This window comes from Pinus tabuliformis, chromosome 2_1, assembly GCF_031772625.1.
Source record: "Pinus tabuliformis cultivar Carrire ecotype Pingquan chromosome 2_1, CPIR1, whole genome shotgun sequence".
NCBI classification, from domain to species: domain Eukaryota; kingdom Viridiplantae; phylum Streptophyta; class Pinopsida; order Pinales; family Pinaceae; genus Pinus; species Pinus tabuliformis.
The window spans coordinates 431457532-431473247 of record NC_142299.1 but is presented as its reverse complement, the minus strand read 5'-3'; positions in this window follow the sequence as shown (position 1 = coordinate 431473247).

Genomic DNA, 15716 nt, shown 5'->3' with positions numbered 1-15716 from the left:
GCCATATGGCCCGACTCTTGAGTCGCCATGTGGATTCTTCCTCCGCTAAGATCTTCTGCTTCATTTTTTCAAGGTCCCAAATTTTTTTCCTCGTGAATGAGGACAAGGAAGCATTTTTGAAATATTTGGATAAGCTTTGAAGTTTTTTATCTATGTCATTGAGCTTCCTTCTATTTGAAGCTAATTTTTCCCGTTGCCATGATTTCACTTTAGCACGGAGACAAGATAAGCGGTTAATGAAATCATGTGATTGATTAGGTGTCTGACCTGTTTGTTGCTGCCATGTTTCCTTTATGAACTAGTTGAATCCATCATCAGCAAGCCATGTTCTATTGAATTTAAAGGGATAACCCAGTCTGTAGCCCGAATTCTTCCACTGAATTATGATGGGGCGGTGATCAGATATATACATCGGATAGATCTTCATAATTGGAAAGCCCATTCTCTCAATCAGCTTACCATGAACTATGAATCTGTCAAGTCTCTTAGCCATGAAGGAGTCATTTGTTCGGCCATTATCCCAAGTAGGCCCTTGACAGACTGGCTGGATGTCAATGAAGTTATATTGGATAATGGCATTTCGAATCATACGACCAATAGGATCCGTTTTCCTGCCATTGCCCCAGACCTCATTGTTAGATAGAGTGCAGTTGAAATCTCCAGCAATCAAAAGGGAATCCATGTCAAAAAATTCTGAAGACAAATTTTTTTCCCAAAATGGAAACCGGTTCCTATATGGGGCGTATAGATTTAGGATGTGGATAGCGTAGGAGAATCTCTGAAGTGGGCCAGAATAAGAATGCCAGCAGAACATTGGAAAGCTACCGCTTTGATCCATCCAGGGTCCCATAATACTGCCAAACCGCCAGATAAACCATTGGCATTTGTAGCTACCATATACCAGGATGGGAGCATTTTCCTGAAATATGAAATGGTCTGAGAGCCTTCATGCATCGTCTCCTGAATTAGAATCAGTCTTGAATTTGAGGACCGAAATAGGTCCTTTAGGGCCATAAATTTTGGGTTTGCACCCAGGCCCCAGATGTTCATTGACAAGATATTATTCATTCTGACCACAGGGGGCCGACATGCTCTAAGAGGCCCAGAAAGAGAAAGATCATCTGAAACAACTTCGGTTATAGGAACATCAATAAGATTGAGATTTCTTGAAGCCGATTCCTTTCTACCCGGTCTGCCGCGGAAGTGCCTACTTCCCCTTTTCTCTTTACGTCGAACCGTTATGTTGCCAGCCGAATTAGGGCTTATGACAGGGGACGGGGAGCATTCAGGCTTGTATATGGTAAGAGGTTCCAAGTTAAGCGTAGCCTTTTTTAGCAGAAGGTCGAGATCACGGTCAAAAGAGTTATGTTCAGAGGATCCCGGGGAGTTGAAAGGCGTGAGTGTATCGCACACAGCTTTGCCTTTATTATCATCTTTCGGAGCAGAAGAGGGCTGGATATCATTGAAATGGGAGGGATAGGCGGCCGGGGAATGAGGTGAAGATGAAATATATTGAATAGAAGAGGAAGGGCTAGCCATTGAAGGGATTTCAGTCCAAGGGGGAAGGGGAACGGCTGAATCATCGAAAGGAACTAGAGGAGGGGGAGATAAAGGGTGGTGATCCAACCGGGGAGAAAAGCGATCGTAATTAGATTGGACAAGAGGTTCGGGAGTGTGAGCAGACCGAGGATGGCATTCCATGGAAGCGTTCCGCCCAGAAGGGCCCGCTGATAATGATCGGGCACGAAACTATTGGGAGGGTTTATCCATGGACCGGCCTTCAAGAGGAGAGAGCTGAGAAAAGGGAGCAGAAGAAAAGTGAAAGGGATCATCATAAAGAGGCAGAACCTTATCAACACCAGCAATTGCTTTACCGACAAATTTCTCCGGAAGGGACCTTTTGTGATGTCTGACAGCGGACCGCCGAGGGCATTGCGGGAGAAGATGACCCGTTCTGTGGCACGCTGAGCACCTGAATGGTACTCCCCAGTAATCCAAACGTTGACGGATGAAAGACATGTTCCAATTTAGATCAATCGACTCTGGAAATCCTCCCCTATATGCTTTCTCTATAAGAATCCAGGCAACGCGCTTATCCTTAGCGCCAATGCATCTAGGATCCACATATATGAATCTTCCAACCGCATTGCCTATTTTCTCCATTGATTCTTTGGTCCATAGCTCGATGGGCAAACCTGGCAGCTTCAACCAAATATAATTGTTTTGCGGAGTATTTCTGAGGGGATTAAAACCAATATACCATCTGTATAATGCCAAAAAACTACGATCCTGAACCCATGGCCTTGAGAAAATGAATTCCAAATCTCGGTCTCGGAGGAAATGGAAACTATACCAATTGTTCATCAGCCGAACAATGGTAGGGGAATAGCCAAGCAAGGGAGCCCATCGAGCAGTAATCCATTCTCTAATTTGCCCCTCCTCCATAGTCGAAAAGAGCCAGCGACCCACCAGAGCTCTCTTTTGCAGGCTTGTTATTCTATCAAGAAGTAGAGGCCCATCCAGATTGATGGCATTAGGCGGGGGGAGGTTTTGATCGGACGGTTGGGGCGATTTTTTGGCCGAGAATCAGGTCTGCCACCTTCGGAGGAATGTCCTTGCTGGGAAGAGGGAATGATGTCAGCATACAGCTTGGCTTCCCATCCAGGTTTTGTAGACTGGCTGACGTGGAGGTTTTCTGCTTCAATGGTTGCACGAACCAACGCCGAAGCCGTGGAATGATCTGATGGAATGTCCATGCCAGAGGACAGATACTATTTTCCAACTCCAAGAAAAGATCCACCAAAGATATGCAAGTGTACCAAGTATCTCCTGGTTTTATATCAAAAGGGAAAAGGACCAAAAATAGACAAAGAAAGAAGTACAAAAAAGTCCGAGAAAAGTATGGACACTAAATGAGGAACAGGGAAAAATCAGCCAGTGACGTAAGATAGAGAACCCAGAAACTTCCTTTAAGTCAGGTGATTTGAAGCATTATATTCAAACCTCATAGAAATAGGGGAAGTGGCAGTGGGCATTAAACATAGATCATATAGAGTAGGCGGCTAGGCATTATCCAGCTGACATAAATGGAAAACCAGAAAATTCAAAATTTTCCGGCATCCGAAACTACCTCAGGAAGACACTTCTGAGCAGATAATGCAGCAACAATATATCTCATACACACACCACCATGATCCAATCCTGAGACTAAAATCAGAACATGGTTTTGAAATGATAATGGATCTCTTAAAAAAACTTTTAGTTTTCCCCCACCAACTTATGGATTCAGAACCAGACATGTATGACTGAAACCAGAGTTGAACATACTACGATGCTAGCGAATTTTGAAAGTTGTTGTTGCACTAGAAAAGACAGAACCACAAACATACCAGTGGAGAGCACCATGGGCCAATTCAATGAGTAGCGCCAAAAGAGGATGAAACCCAGTTCAGGATAGATTTCATAAGGGAAAATATACAGAGCTCCGCCACCTCTCCCCTGGACTTGTGCGATATCCTATGGGACTTTTCTCTGCTTTTCTCTGTTGACAGCAGATAGCTTCCTTCCATTAGCGCCCTCAAATTCTCTTCTTCTCTGTTCACAATAGATAGCTTCCTTCCATTAGCGCCCTAAAATTCTTTGCTTCTCTGTTCACAGCAGATAGCTTCCTTCCATTAGCGCCCTCTCCTTCATATTTTACTTTCATGGTACATTGGAAATCCCATTGGCAACCATCTCTACCAGCAACCATGAACTTCACCATTCCCTACTCCTTACCAAATATATAAACTCCTAGTTTACACCTGTATGTATAAAATCCTTAAATCCATTAAAAAAATTCACCTATAACAATTTATTTCATAAAATGAACAATTCAGTCTATAGACACACCGAAAAACAAACCTAATATTGCATGAACGACTCTATAGTTTCACTGTCACTGTGTTGTTAGAGTACTGCAACAGAATATGACTAAGAATACCACACGATAGCGTGAAAGGAAATGTCACCTACGCATGAAATACATTGATCTTGTGAACTATATCAACATTTCCAGAGTTGTTTCTAGATTATGAATGGACAAGTCTTGTATATTTAATGTAACAGATCTTCTGCATTAATTATTTATCGATACACTTGCGTGGATACCTCCAGAGCACACATGTTGGTATACAATCAAGTAATGCAATGATGGTATAATAAGATCGCTAATATCAGTAATGGAAATGCAAATTTTTCTAGTGGGTTTTTTTGGTCTAATTTCTCTAAAATTTGACTGAAATTTATTGAAATCACAAGTTTGATGGGTAACACCTGCACAATCTAACTTCTTTAGGGGTTTTTTAGGGTGTTGAATCCATATCTACAATTAAAACACCAGTTTAAATAACACAAATCAAGATTTCACCTCAAATGATTCGCGGAAAATCCAAAAAGTCACTCCCAAAACGATTGCCTAATAAGACATAGATGTACAAAACCAATTAGAATTAAAAAAAATAAAAATAAAATATTCTAAAAAATAACTTATTTTTGGTTTGTAATATAAACTTTGCAAATTCTTTGTTTAATTTTTGGACAACTATAAAATAATTTAGGGTTCAACTCATTACCAAATGCATTATACCCTGCACCGCAGGGATAATAAGAATATAATAAAATAATATATTATAACCAATGTTATAATATAGTATAGCACGACACTATATTTTAATTACCATACTCTACTATAATACACTAAGTAGTATAATATAGTCATATACTAGCACAACTATATTAATTAAATGGCTTATAAATTCGGATAGGCATCAATTTATAATACACATCAAAACACACACTTCATCATATATCTCAAGTTGCTAAAAAAAATAAAATAACAAGAATTAACTAAATTACAACTTTGTTTAAATTTATTATTATTATTATTATTAAGGATAAAATAAATTACTATATAAATTCAACATATATGTATTAAAAGAAAATGTAACAAGATTCTTAACTGCAAAGATCCACCCCCACTTTATTATGGAGATCCTTAATCTGTAAATAGGATTTGTTACAATACCATGGGCCAATACCGTGGTTTATCAATACCACATGCAAAAAAAACCATAAGTCATTTTATATGACATTGTTCATATAACATTTTTTTTAATCAAAGACATAACTACTTTGGAAATAAATTTCAACCTTTGTTTTGTGTATACTACCAACAATACTCTAGAATATTCTATGGAGGTCAAATTCCTATGGTCCACATAATAATTATTAATAATTAAATTAAAATTGTGAAGCTCAATTCCAAAATAAACTAATTGAAAAAGTTAAACTGTTATCACCAAAAAATTGATCATCTAACCTAATTTACTAGATGGATCGAAGTACACCTTTACCCTAGTAAAATTGCTTTCACTGTGAAAAAAACCACCTTTGTTAAATAATTTATAGTTAAACCCATGAAGAATTATTAAATAAATCATCATATATTTGATTTTCTTCTAGGAATAATGAATTAAACCATTGCTCAATTATTATTCTTTGTTATATTTGACCCAATCATGAAAAATAAATAGATAAATAATTAATTATCTTATTTTTCTACAAGAATAGTTAATTAATCACTAATTAATTATTATTCTTGGTAAAATTTGACTAAATCCCTTAGGAATAATTAAATAAATCCTTATTTGTTTATTAGTCCTTAACTAATTCCTTGAGATGATAAATAAATAATTTATTTATTTATTATTCTAAATAAAAGTTTAAATACTTTTTTCCTCCTAAACAAATATAATAAAATATTCCACGTGGTTATTCCAAAAATGAGATCAATAATATTTTATTATTGCTCATTATTCGAGGATAACTTAATATTTTGTTAAAATAGAAGGGTTTTCCATTCATTATTCACTTTTGATTGTTTTCATTGTTGCACTCACTATTGTAACTCTGATTATTTTCATTGTTGAACACCATATTTTTGTTGGGTTTATGCATTATAGAGGAGAGAGACTCTATAGAAGCTCAAAGCGTTTGAGGATAGCCAAGAACCCATCCCATAGAGGGGGCTGGTAACATATATTTATTCCCTTCATAGGTGTTATAATAAAATCATTTTTTACATATTTGGTTTCCATTGGATGTTTTGGGGTTATTACTCTTTATTTCACTCTTTAACTATGATTGCAGCATAGATTAAAATTTTGGCAAGTTTTGTTTCTATCAACAGCTGCAGATCTACAATGTTTAGCAGTCATTTCTATTGTTGAGATCATTTGTCATCCATGATCTTAAGTGGGTTCTTTTCGTACATAATTGAGAAGAAAACACTACAAACAATTGGCGACTCCACTGGGTTTTATACTTCAAATCCAGAAACCTGGGTGACCTTTGGTTTCAGCTTAGGGTTTCTTCTTTTTTAAATTCTATTAATATTTCCTAGTGTTTTAACCTTAGATCTGATAAATTTCTGACTTCCGTAAGCTTTTTGGTTGTTTCCGCAGGTGACAGGAACCAGTCGCAACAAAGGCGACACTTTTCTCTGAAATTTGCAGACCAGAAGTCTCGGAGCAAAAATTACAGTTTTCAGCCCAAAAGGTGCGATTTGGGCTCCAGAACGCAAATTTCTGCCGAAAAGTGTGATTTCATTAAAAAACAAGTCAGAACCTGCGATTTCTGGGTTTTAGGGTTTTTCTCATATCTGTTTCTGGGTTTTGCTTAGAGCTGTCTGTTGGGTGTCTAATCTCTATCTCATCCCACTTAGGCCTTGATCCATTCTGTTTTACTTGTCGAAGTCGAATTTAGCCTCTCTTAGGGCTTCTAGTACACTTCTGCCTTTTTAGGAGGAGTTTAACTGAGTGAGAAGTTTGAGTTCCTGCAACACTTTCAGCCACATTTTCCAGATCTGTAATATTTTGTTTCAGAGCTGATAAGATAGGTTGCTACCATCCATAGTTTCACATTCAAACTTGTTTGGTCATTCCCTTAGGGTCCCATCAGTTGCGCTAGGTGTTTTACCCATCTCCCTATCTTTTTGCATCGATCTTCCCCTCTGGTTTATTGTTGTTGATGCACCACTTTCCAGCAGCTTAGAGTCACTTGATCCTAGTCACACCGACATTCAGATCTCTTAATGGTTTCAGTGTATTTTCCATCGGTTTAGCCACCTAGTAGTACAATGTTTGCAAACCCTGTTTGGGTGGGGTTTAGTTAATTCTTTTGTTGTTTATTTTCTGTTATTTATTTCAGTTTATTTGCAGCAAGATTTTTTGTTTTTTACCAACATGATCTGGGCTTAATTGATTAATACACTTACACACACAAGCACACCTTAAACGAAGGGCGCTTGGTTTACACTGCCAAGCCAAGACTTAACATAATAAATTTATCTCACCACATCAGAGACATAAGATATATTGTTGATCTCTGTTCACCATTTCCGTGTTCCGTGTGTCCTTCCATCATTGTGCTACCAGGGCATGAGTCATGGACACTATTAAGCCTTCACCCCCAGTTTCCGCTTGGGTATATTACGTCTCCCCGTCGGGTTCAATTTCAAAACCCTTTGAGTCTCCATCCTGACTCTTCTCCTGGTCCTTTTGATTCCTCATCTAGTTCTGAACCTCCTTCACTGCATATCATCACTATGTTTGAACCCACAACTAGTGCAAGAACCCAAACTAGTGGTGGCTCCGGAGCTACACCAGTGGTCACATTAGGCAGAATAGTCTCAGGAACTGTTCCAGCAGCCCCCATGCTCCCCTTTATGGCTGGGTTAAGTCTACTGGATCTTAAACAGTTGATAAATGACCCCATACACCATATTGTTGGTTGGACCTCTATGCCGACTAAGCTTCCCTCAGACATCCCAAAGTTTGAGGGTATTGCTGGAGAGGATCCTACCAACCATGTTCGATCCTTCCACATGTGGTGTTTGTCCAACTCCATAACCGATGACTCCATCCGTCGTCGACTCTTCCAACTCACATTCACTGGAGATGATGCAAAATGGTATGTAGACCATCCCTCCACCTCTCATTTCATTTACTAAAGCGTTCTTATCATATTTCCAGTTGCCTCTCTAGTATGACACTAGTACTGAGATTTTGACCACATTCCCTAAATCCTCCGGTACTCACCTTTCTGACCATATTCAAGAGTGGCGTGGAAGGAGGAGCACATGTCGTGCTCTGCCTTTCGAAGACCATGTTTATCTAGATTGGTTTCTCAAGAGCCTTTTATCCCCCATCGGGAAAGATGTCGCGTCCCATTTTCCTCAAACCAAGGAAGAAGCTCTCTAGACCGCTTTGAGATATGATTTGATTTATGCTCAATCAGGTAATGTCTATACCGTTATTCCAGACCTCCCTCGTCCTAACAGTTCTAATGCACCGGGGGAATCTCACGCCGCCGACGGTATCATTGGATCCATTTCACACTCTTCTCCATATTCTCAGTAGAGTTATGGCTACCTGTAGGGGGCACTAGTTCCACCAACATTTATGCCCCTCCTGCAAGCAACATGTTTCCAGGGCCCCAACCCGTCTAACAAAGTGTTGCTACTTCTTATGCACAGCCTAATGCTCCAGCCCCTCAATTATTAGTGCCGCAACCTCCCATCCATCCTCATCCCCAACAACCACCACCCCCTCAGGGTTAGGTGTTTGCGTAGCAGAGTGATACCAATCCCCAGAATTCAAAGAAAAGGAATAAGGGGAAGGGTAACAAAGGTAACCAAGGTAACCAGCCTAGTGAACCCCAAGGGAACCAGCCTAACACCAACAACCAGCAACAGGGCAGCTAGCCCAAGCAGAACAAGGCTATTTGTACGAACAAGCCTTGTGCATGTTGTGGTGTACATGGCCACTATACACATGAGTGTCCCCTCTTACCCCATATGTAACAAATGTGGGAAGCTCAAGAAGCTTCTCGAGGCCAACAATCGCCTCAGAATTCTACGCCACCTCAACCAGTCGTCCTCACAAATCTTTTCCCTTAGAAAGGATTTCTTACTGCTCAACCCTAGCCAGGTTAAGCAGTGCACCTCCCCCAACCTTCTGGTCCCGATGACTACCAAATCCTGATGATGAACTCTGATGAGGTTAACCCCTCCAATATCAAACTACAAACCCAGTCGTGTCAATATGACAAGCCCTCCACTTCGTCAACTGCCGAGTCCAAAACCAAAGTGTCCACTGAACCTCTTATGACACCAAATGGTCCTTTACAGATCCCTCAACCCAAAGTTGTGTCCATTCCCAAGATCCCAAAGGGACCATTATGCTATATTGTGGATTCTAACAGAGCTTCCCATAGATACGATATAGTAGAGAACTTGGCACAATCACCTGCCGCCATGTCAGCACTAGAAGTCCTCCAGTCATGCCCTTCCTAAAAGAAGGCTCTAATAACTGCCATGGGTGCAGTGGACCCTTCTGATGATCGTTTGATTGTCTTCCCATTTGATACGTCAGAGCATCCCCCATTACCTTCATCTGTTGCTTTTCAGAAACCAGTTAGAGTCTGTAATGCCATCATGTCCAGATGCATTATTGAGGAAGGTGCATCCACTTGTGTGATGTCCGCTGCTGTTTGGAAACAACTCAAGTCACCTGAGTTGTCCCCCACCGCCATCACTTTGCGTGTGTGGGATGCACACTCCTCCCAAGCACTTGGCATGTACTATAATTGTCCAATGACCCTTGCGGGCAAGACTATCCATGTCAACATCGAAGTCATCGATGCCCCTTTGGATTACAACATCCTCTTATGTCGTAGTTACACATATGCCATGTCAGCTGTCACATCTGCGTTGTTCTGCAAGATGTTCTTTCCCCATGAAGGGAAGATCGTTACCGTAGATTAGCTGACTTACTACGAGTCGACATCTGTGACCTCCCCCGAGTCCATCATCTCGTCGATGTCCAACAATGAGTCTTCCACTCCTTGCACCAGTGTCTCACCTGGAGTCTACAAGGATTCCTCATTCTTGCGTTCTTTCCCTGGTCCTCCCCCTCTCATTTCTCAACCTACTTCCATGAGTGTTTGCATGTTACAAGCATCACAGACTGCCTTTAAACAATCCAGTACACATGATCAACAACCAGCTCCTCAACATCCTATTGTTGCTCTTCCAGCTGAACCCTATGGACCCACTCCCCTGGGACATCTTCCATTTGTGGGTGCCTCTCCTATGTTCCCTCCAAGAATGGTTCCTCAGGAACTGTTCCTCCAGGTCTCAACCACCCAGGCGCTGTTCCGCCAGGGCATTATCCTACTGGCCAGATATCTTTCTTATTCCCCCCTTCGAGAATTTTTTCTATACCTGTCATGGCTTCGCTATTCCTTCATAACATGGCTCACGGGATCCCAGTATGGTACATCGATCCCCCTGTAAACATTCCGCATAGTCAGCGAAGACCGTATCATGCTTTTACCTCGGTTCAATTGGCCCCCATGACCCCTGCTGCTGCTTCAGTACCATCACCACCTCAACAGGAACCAACTCCTGTTGCGAAAACATCTGGCCAGAGGAGCAAAACCAAAAAGAAAGATTCGAAGGGCAAGGCTCCCAACATCCTCTAGCCCCTAAAGCCCCAAAGCCATGCACTTTATGTGAAGTTGTTGGGCATGCCACCAACAATTGTCCTAAACTTCCTCAACTTAAACCTTTGGTTCATGAAGCGTTCCTTGGGTCGAATATTCCAAGAGTCCATGTTGACATACCGGTCCCACCTAAGAAACTCAAAACGCTTCGTACAAACCATTATTTTAATATTTTGTTAAAATAGAAGGGTTTTCCATTCATTATTCACTTTTGATTATTTTCATTGTTGCACTCATTGTTGTAACTCTGATTATTTTCATTGTTGCACACCATATTTTTGCTGGGTTTATGCATTATAGAGGAGAGAGACTCTACAGAATCTGAAAGCGTTTGAGGATAGCCAAGAACCCATCCCATAGAGGGGGTTGGTAACATATATTTGTTCCCTTCATAGGTGTTATAATAAAATCATTTTTTACATATCTGGTTTCCATTGGATGTTTTGGGGTTATTACTCTTTATTTCACTGTTTAACTATGGTTGCAACATAGATCAGAATTTTGGCAGGTTTTGTTTCTATCAATAGCTACAAATCTACAATGTTTATCAATCATTCCTATTGTTGAGATCGTTTTTCATCCACGATCTTAAGTGGGTTCTTTTCGTACATCATTGAGAAGAAATCACTACAACAAATTGGCGACTCCACTGGGTTTTATACTTCAAATCCAAAAACCTAGGTGACCTTTGGTTTTTAGCTTAGGGTTTATTCTTTTTTCAATTCTATTTATGTTTCCTAGTGTTTTAACCCTAGATCTGATAAATTTCTGACTTTCGTAAGCTTTCTAGTTGTTTCCACAGGTCACAAGAACCAGCCGCGACAAAGGCGACACTTTTTTCTCAAATTTGCAAGCCGGTAGTCTCGGAGTAGAAATCATAGTTTTCAGCCCAAAATGTGTGATCTGGGCTCTAGAATGCAACTTTCTTCCCAAAAAGTGAAATTTCATCAAAAAACATGTCAGAACCTGCGATTTCTAGGTTTTCAGATTTTTCTCAGATCTGTTTCTGGGTTTTGCTGAGAGCTATCTGTTAGGTGTCTAACCTTTGTCTCATCCCTATTAGGCCTTGATCCAATCTGTTTTACTCATCAAAGTCAAATTTATCCTCCCTTAGGGCTTCTAGTACACTTCCGCCTTTTTAGGAGGAGTTTAGCTGAGTGAGAAGTCTGAGTTTTGTAGCACTTTCAACCACATTTTCTAGATCTGATAAGATAGGTTGCTACCATCCATAGTTTCACATTCAAACTTATTTGGTCATTCCCTTAGGGTCCCATCGGTTTCCCTGGGTGTTTTACCCACCTCCCTATCTTTCTGCAGTGATCTTCCCCTACGGTTTTTTGCTGTTGCTACACCACTTTCTAGCAACTTAGAGTCACTCGATCCCAGTCACACAGACATTCATATCTCTTGAACGTTTTAGTTTATTTTCCATCGGTTTAGCCACCTAGCAGTATAGTGTTTGCAAACCTAGTTTGGGTGGGGTTTAATTAATTGTTTTGTTGTTTATTTTATGTTATTTATTTCAGTTTATTTGCAGCAATATTTTTTCTTTTTTACAAACACGATCTGGGCTTAATCAATTAATAAACTCGCACACACAAGCACATCTTAAGCGAAGGGCACATGGCTTACACCGCCAAGACAAGACTTAACATAATAAATTTATCTCACAGCATCAGAGACAAAAGATATATTGTTGATCTCCCTTCACCATTTTCATGTTCCATGTGTCCTTCCATCATTGCGCCACCAAGGCTTGAGTCATGGAGACTATTTGGCCTTCACCCCTAGTTTCTGCTTGGGTGTATTACTCCTCCCCATCAGGTTCGAGTTCATAGCCTTCCCTGTCCCCATCTCGAATCTTCTCGTGGTCCTTCTGATTCCTCATTTGATTCCGAACCTCGTTTACCACATATCGTCACCATGTCTGAACCCACAACTGGTACAGGAACCCCAACTAGTGATGGCTCTGGAGCTACATCAATGGTCACATCAGGAAAAATAGTCTGAGGAACCATTTCGGCAACCCCCATGCTCCCCTTTATGGCTGGGTTAAGTCTACCATATCTTAAACAATTGATAAATGACCCCATACAACATGATGCTGGTTGGCCCTCTACGTCGACTAAGCTTCCCTCAGACCTCCCAAAGTTCGAGGTTATTGTTGGAGAGGATCCTACCAACCATGTTCGATCCTTCCACATGTGGTGTTCATCCAATTCCATAACCGATGACTCCATCCATCTTCGGCTCTTCCAACGCATGCTCACTGGAGATGCTGCAAAATGGTATGTATACCAGCCCTTCGCCTCTCATTCTGTTTTCGCAATGCCTTCTAAAGCGTTCTTATCATATTTCCAGTTACCTCTCCGATATGACAGTGGTATTAAGCTTTTGACCACATTTATTCAATCCTCCGCTACTTGCCTTTCTGACCATGTTCAAGAGTGGCGTCGAAGGAGGAGAACATGTCATGCTCCGCCTTTCAAGGGCCATGTTTATCTAAATTGGTTTCTCAAGAGCCTTTTATCCCCCATTGAGAAAGATGTCGCGTCCCATTTTACTCAGACCGAGGAAGAAGTTCTCCATACCGCTTTGAGATATGATCTGATTTATGCTCAATCAGGTTATGTCTATATCGTTATTCCAAACCTCCCTTGTCCTAGTAGTGCTAATGCACCGGGGGAATCTCACTTCACCGATGGTATCGTTGGAACCATTTCACACTCTTCGTCATATTCTCTAGAGAGTTATGTCTACCCACAAGGGGCACCAGTTCCTCAAAAATTTATGCCCCTCCTGATAGCAACATGTTTCCAGGGCCCCAACCCTTCTACCAAACTGTTGCTCCTTATTATGCACAACCTGGTGCTCCAACCCCTCAAGTGTTAGCACTGTAGCCTCCCATGCATCCTTAGCCCCAACAACCACCACCCCCTCAAGGTCAGGTGTTTTCACAGTAGAGTGATACCAATCCCCAGAATTCAAATAAAAAGAATAATGGGAAGGGTAACAAGGGTAACTAGGGTAACCAAGGTAACTAGCCTAGTGAACCCCAAGGGAACCAGCCTAACACCAACAACCAGCAACATGGCAGCCAACACAACAAGAACAAAGCTATTCGTATGAGCAAGCCTTGTGCATGTTTTGGTGTACATGGCCACTATACACATGAGTGTCCCCTCTTACCCGAGATGCACCAAATGTGGGAAGCTCAAGTAGGTTCTTGAGACCAACAACTGCCTCTGAATTCTATGCCACCTCAACTGGCTGTGCTCATAAATCCTTTACCTCAGCAAGGATTTATTGCTGCTCAACCCCAGCTAGGTCAATCAGCCCACCTCCCCATCCTTGTCGTCCCAGTGACTACCAGATCATGATGATGAACTCTGATGAGGTTAACCCCTCCAATATCAACCTACAAACTTGGTCGCATCAATATGACAAGCCCTCCACTTCGTCAGTTGCCAACTCTGGAACCAAAGTGTCTGTTGAGCCTTTTATGACACCAAATGGTCCTTTACAGATCCCTCAACCCAAAGTTGAGGCCATTCCCAAGATCCCAAAGGGACCATTACGCCGTAATGTGGCTTTTAACAGAGCTTCCCATACATACATTATAGTAGACGACTTGGCGCAATCACTTGCCACCATGTCGACACTGGAAGTCCTACAGTCATGCCCTTCCCAAATGAATGCTCTGCTAATTGCCTTGGGTGCAGTGGACCCTTCCGATGATCGCTTGATTGTCTTCCCAGTTGATATACCAGAGCATCCCCCATTACCTTCATCTGTTACTTTTCAGATACCAGTTTGGGTCCGTAATTCCATCATCTCTAGATGCATTATTGACGAAGGCACATCCACCTATGTGATGTCTGATGCTGTTTGGAAACAACTCATGTCACCTGAGTTGTCCCTCTCCACCATCACTTTGCATGTGTGGGATGGACACTCCTCCCAACCGCTTGACATGTACCACAACTGTCTAGTGACCCTTGCGGGCAAGGCTATCCATGTCGACATTGAAGTCATCAATGCTCCTTTGGATTACAACATCCTCTTAGGTCATAGTTACACATATGCCATGTTAGCTGTCACATTTGCAATGTTCGGCAAGATGTGCTTCCCCCATGAAGGGAAGATCATTACCATAGATTAGTTGACTTACTACGAGCCGACATCCATGACCTCCCCTGTGTCCATCATCTCGTTGATGTCCAACAACCAGTCTTCCACTCCTTGCACTAGTGTCTCGCCCAAAGTCTATAAGGATTCCTCATTATTGGGTGCTTTCCCTAGTCCTCCCCCTCCTGTTTGTGAACCTACTTCCATGAGTGTTTGCATGTTACAAGCATCACGAACTACCCTTAAATATTCCAGTACACTTGATCAACATCCAGCTCCTCAACATGCTACTATTGCTCTTCCAGCCGAGCCCTCTAGACCCACTCCCTCAAGACCTCCTTCGTTTGTGGGTGCCTCTCTTATGTTCCCTCCAGGAACTGTTCCTCCAGGTCTCAACCATCTAGGAGCTGTTCTGTCGGGGCATTATCCTGCTAGCCAGATATCTTTCTTATTGCCTCCTCCCATAATTTTTTCTGTACCTATCATGGCTTTGCTGGTCCTTCCTATCATGACTCATGGGATCCCAATATGGTACATCGATCCCCCTACAAACATTCTGCCTGGTCAGCCAAGGCTGTATCACGCTTTCACCCCAGTTCAATCAGTCCCCATGACCCCTGTCGCTGCTTCAGTACCATCACCACCTCAACAGGAACCACCTCCTATTGCGAAAGAATATGGCCAGGGGGGCAAAGCCAAAAAGAAATATTTGAAGGACAAAGCTCCCCAATCTCTTCCAACCCCTAAGGCACCAAAGCCATGTGATTTATGTGAATTTATTAGGCATGCCACCAACAATTGTCCTGAACTTCCTCAATTTAAACCTTTGGTTCATGAAGGATTCCCTGAGTTGAATATTCCAGAAGTCCATGTTGACATACCGGTCCCACCTAAGAAACTTAAAATTCTTCGCAAAAACCACCCTTGTGCCCTTTGTGATCTTCATAGTCACTATTCCCATTGTTTCCCTTGTCTCGATGAGT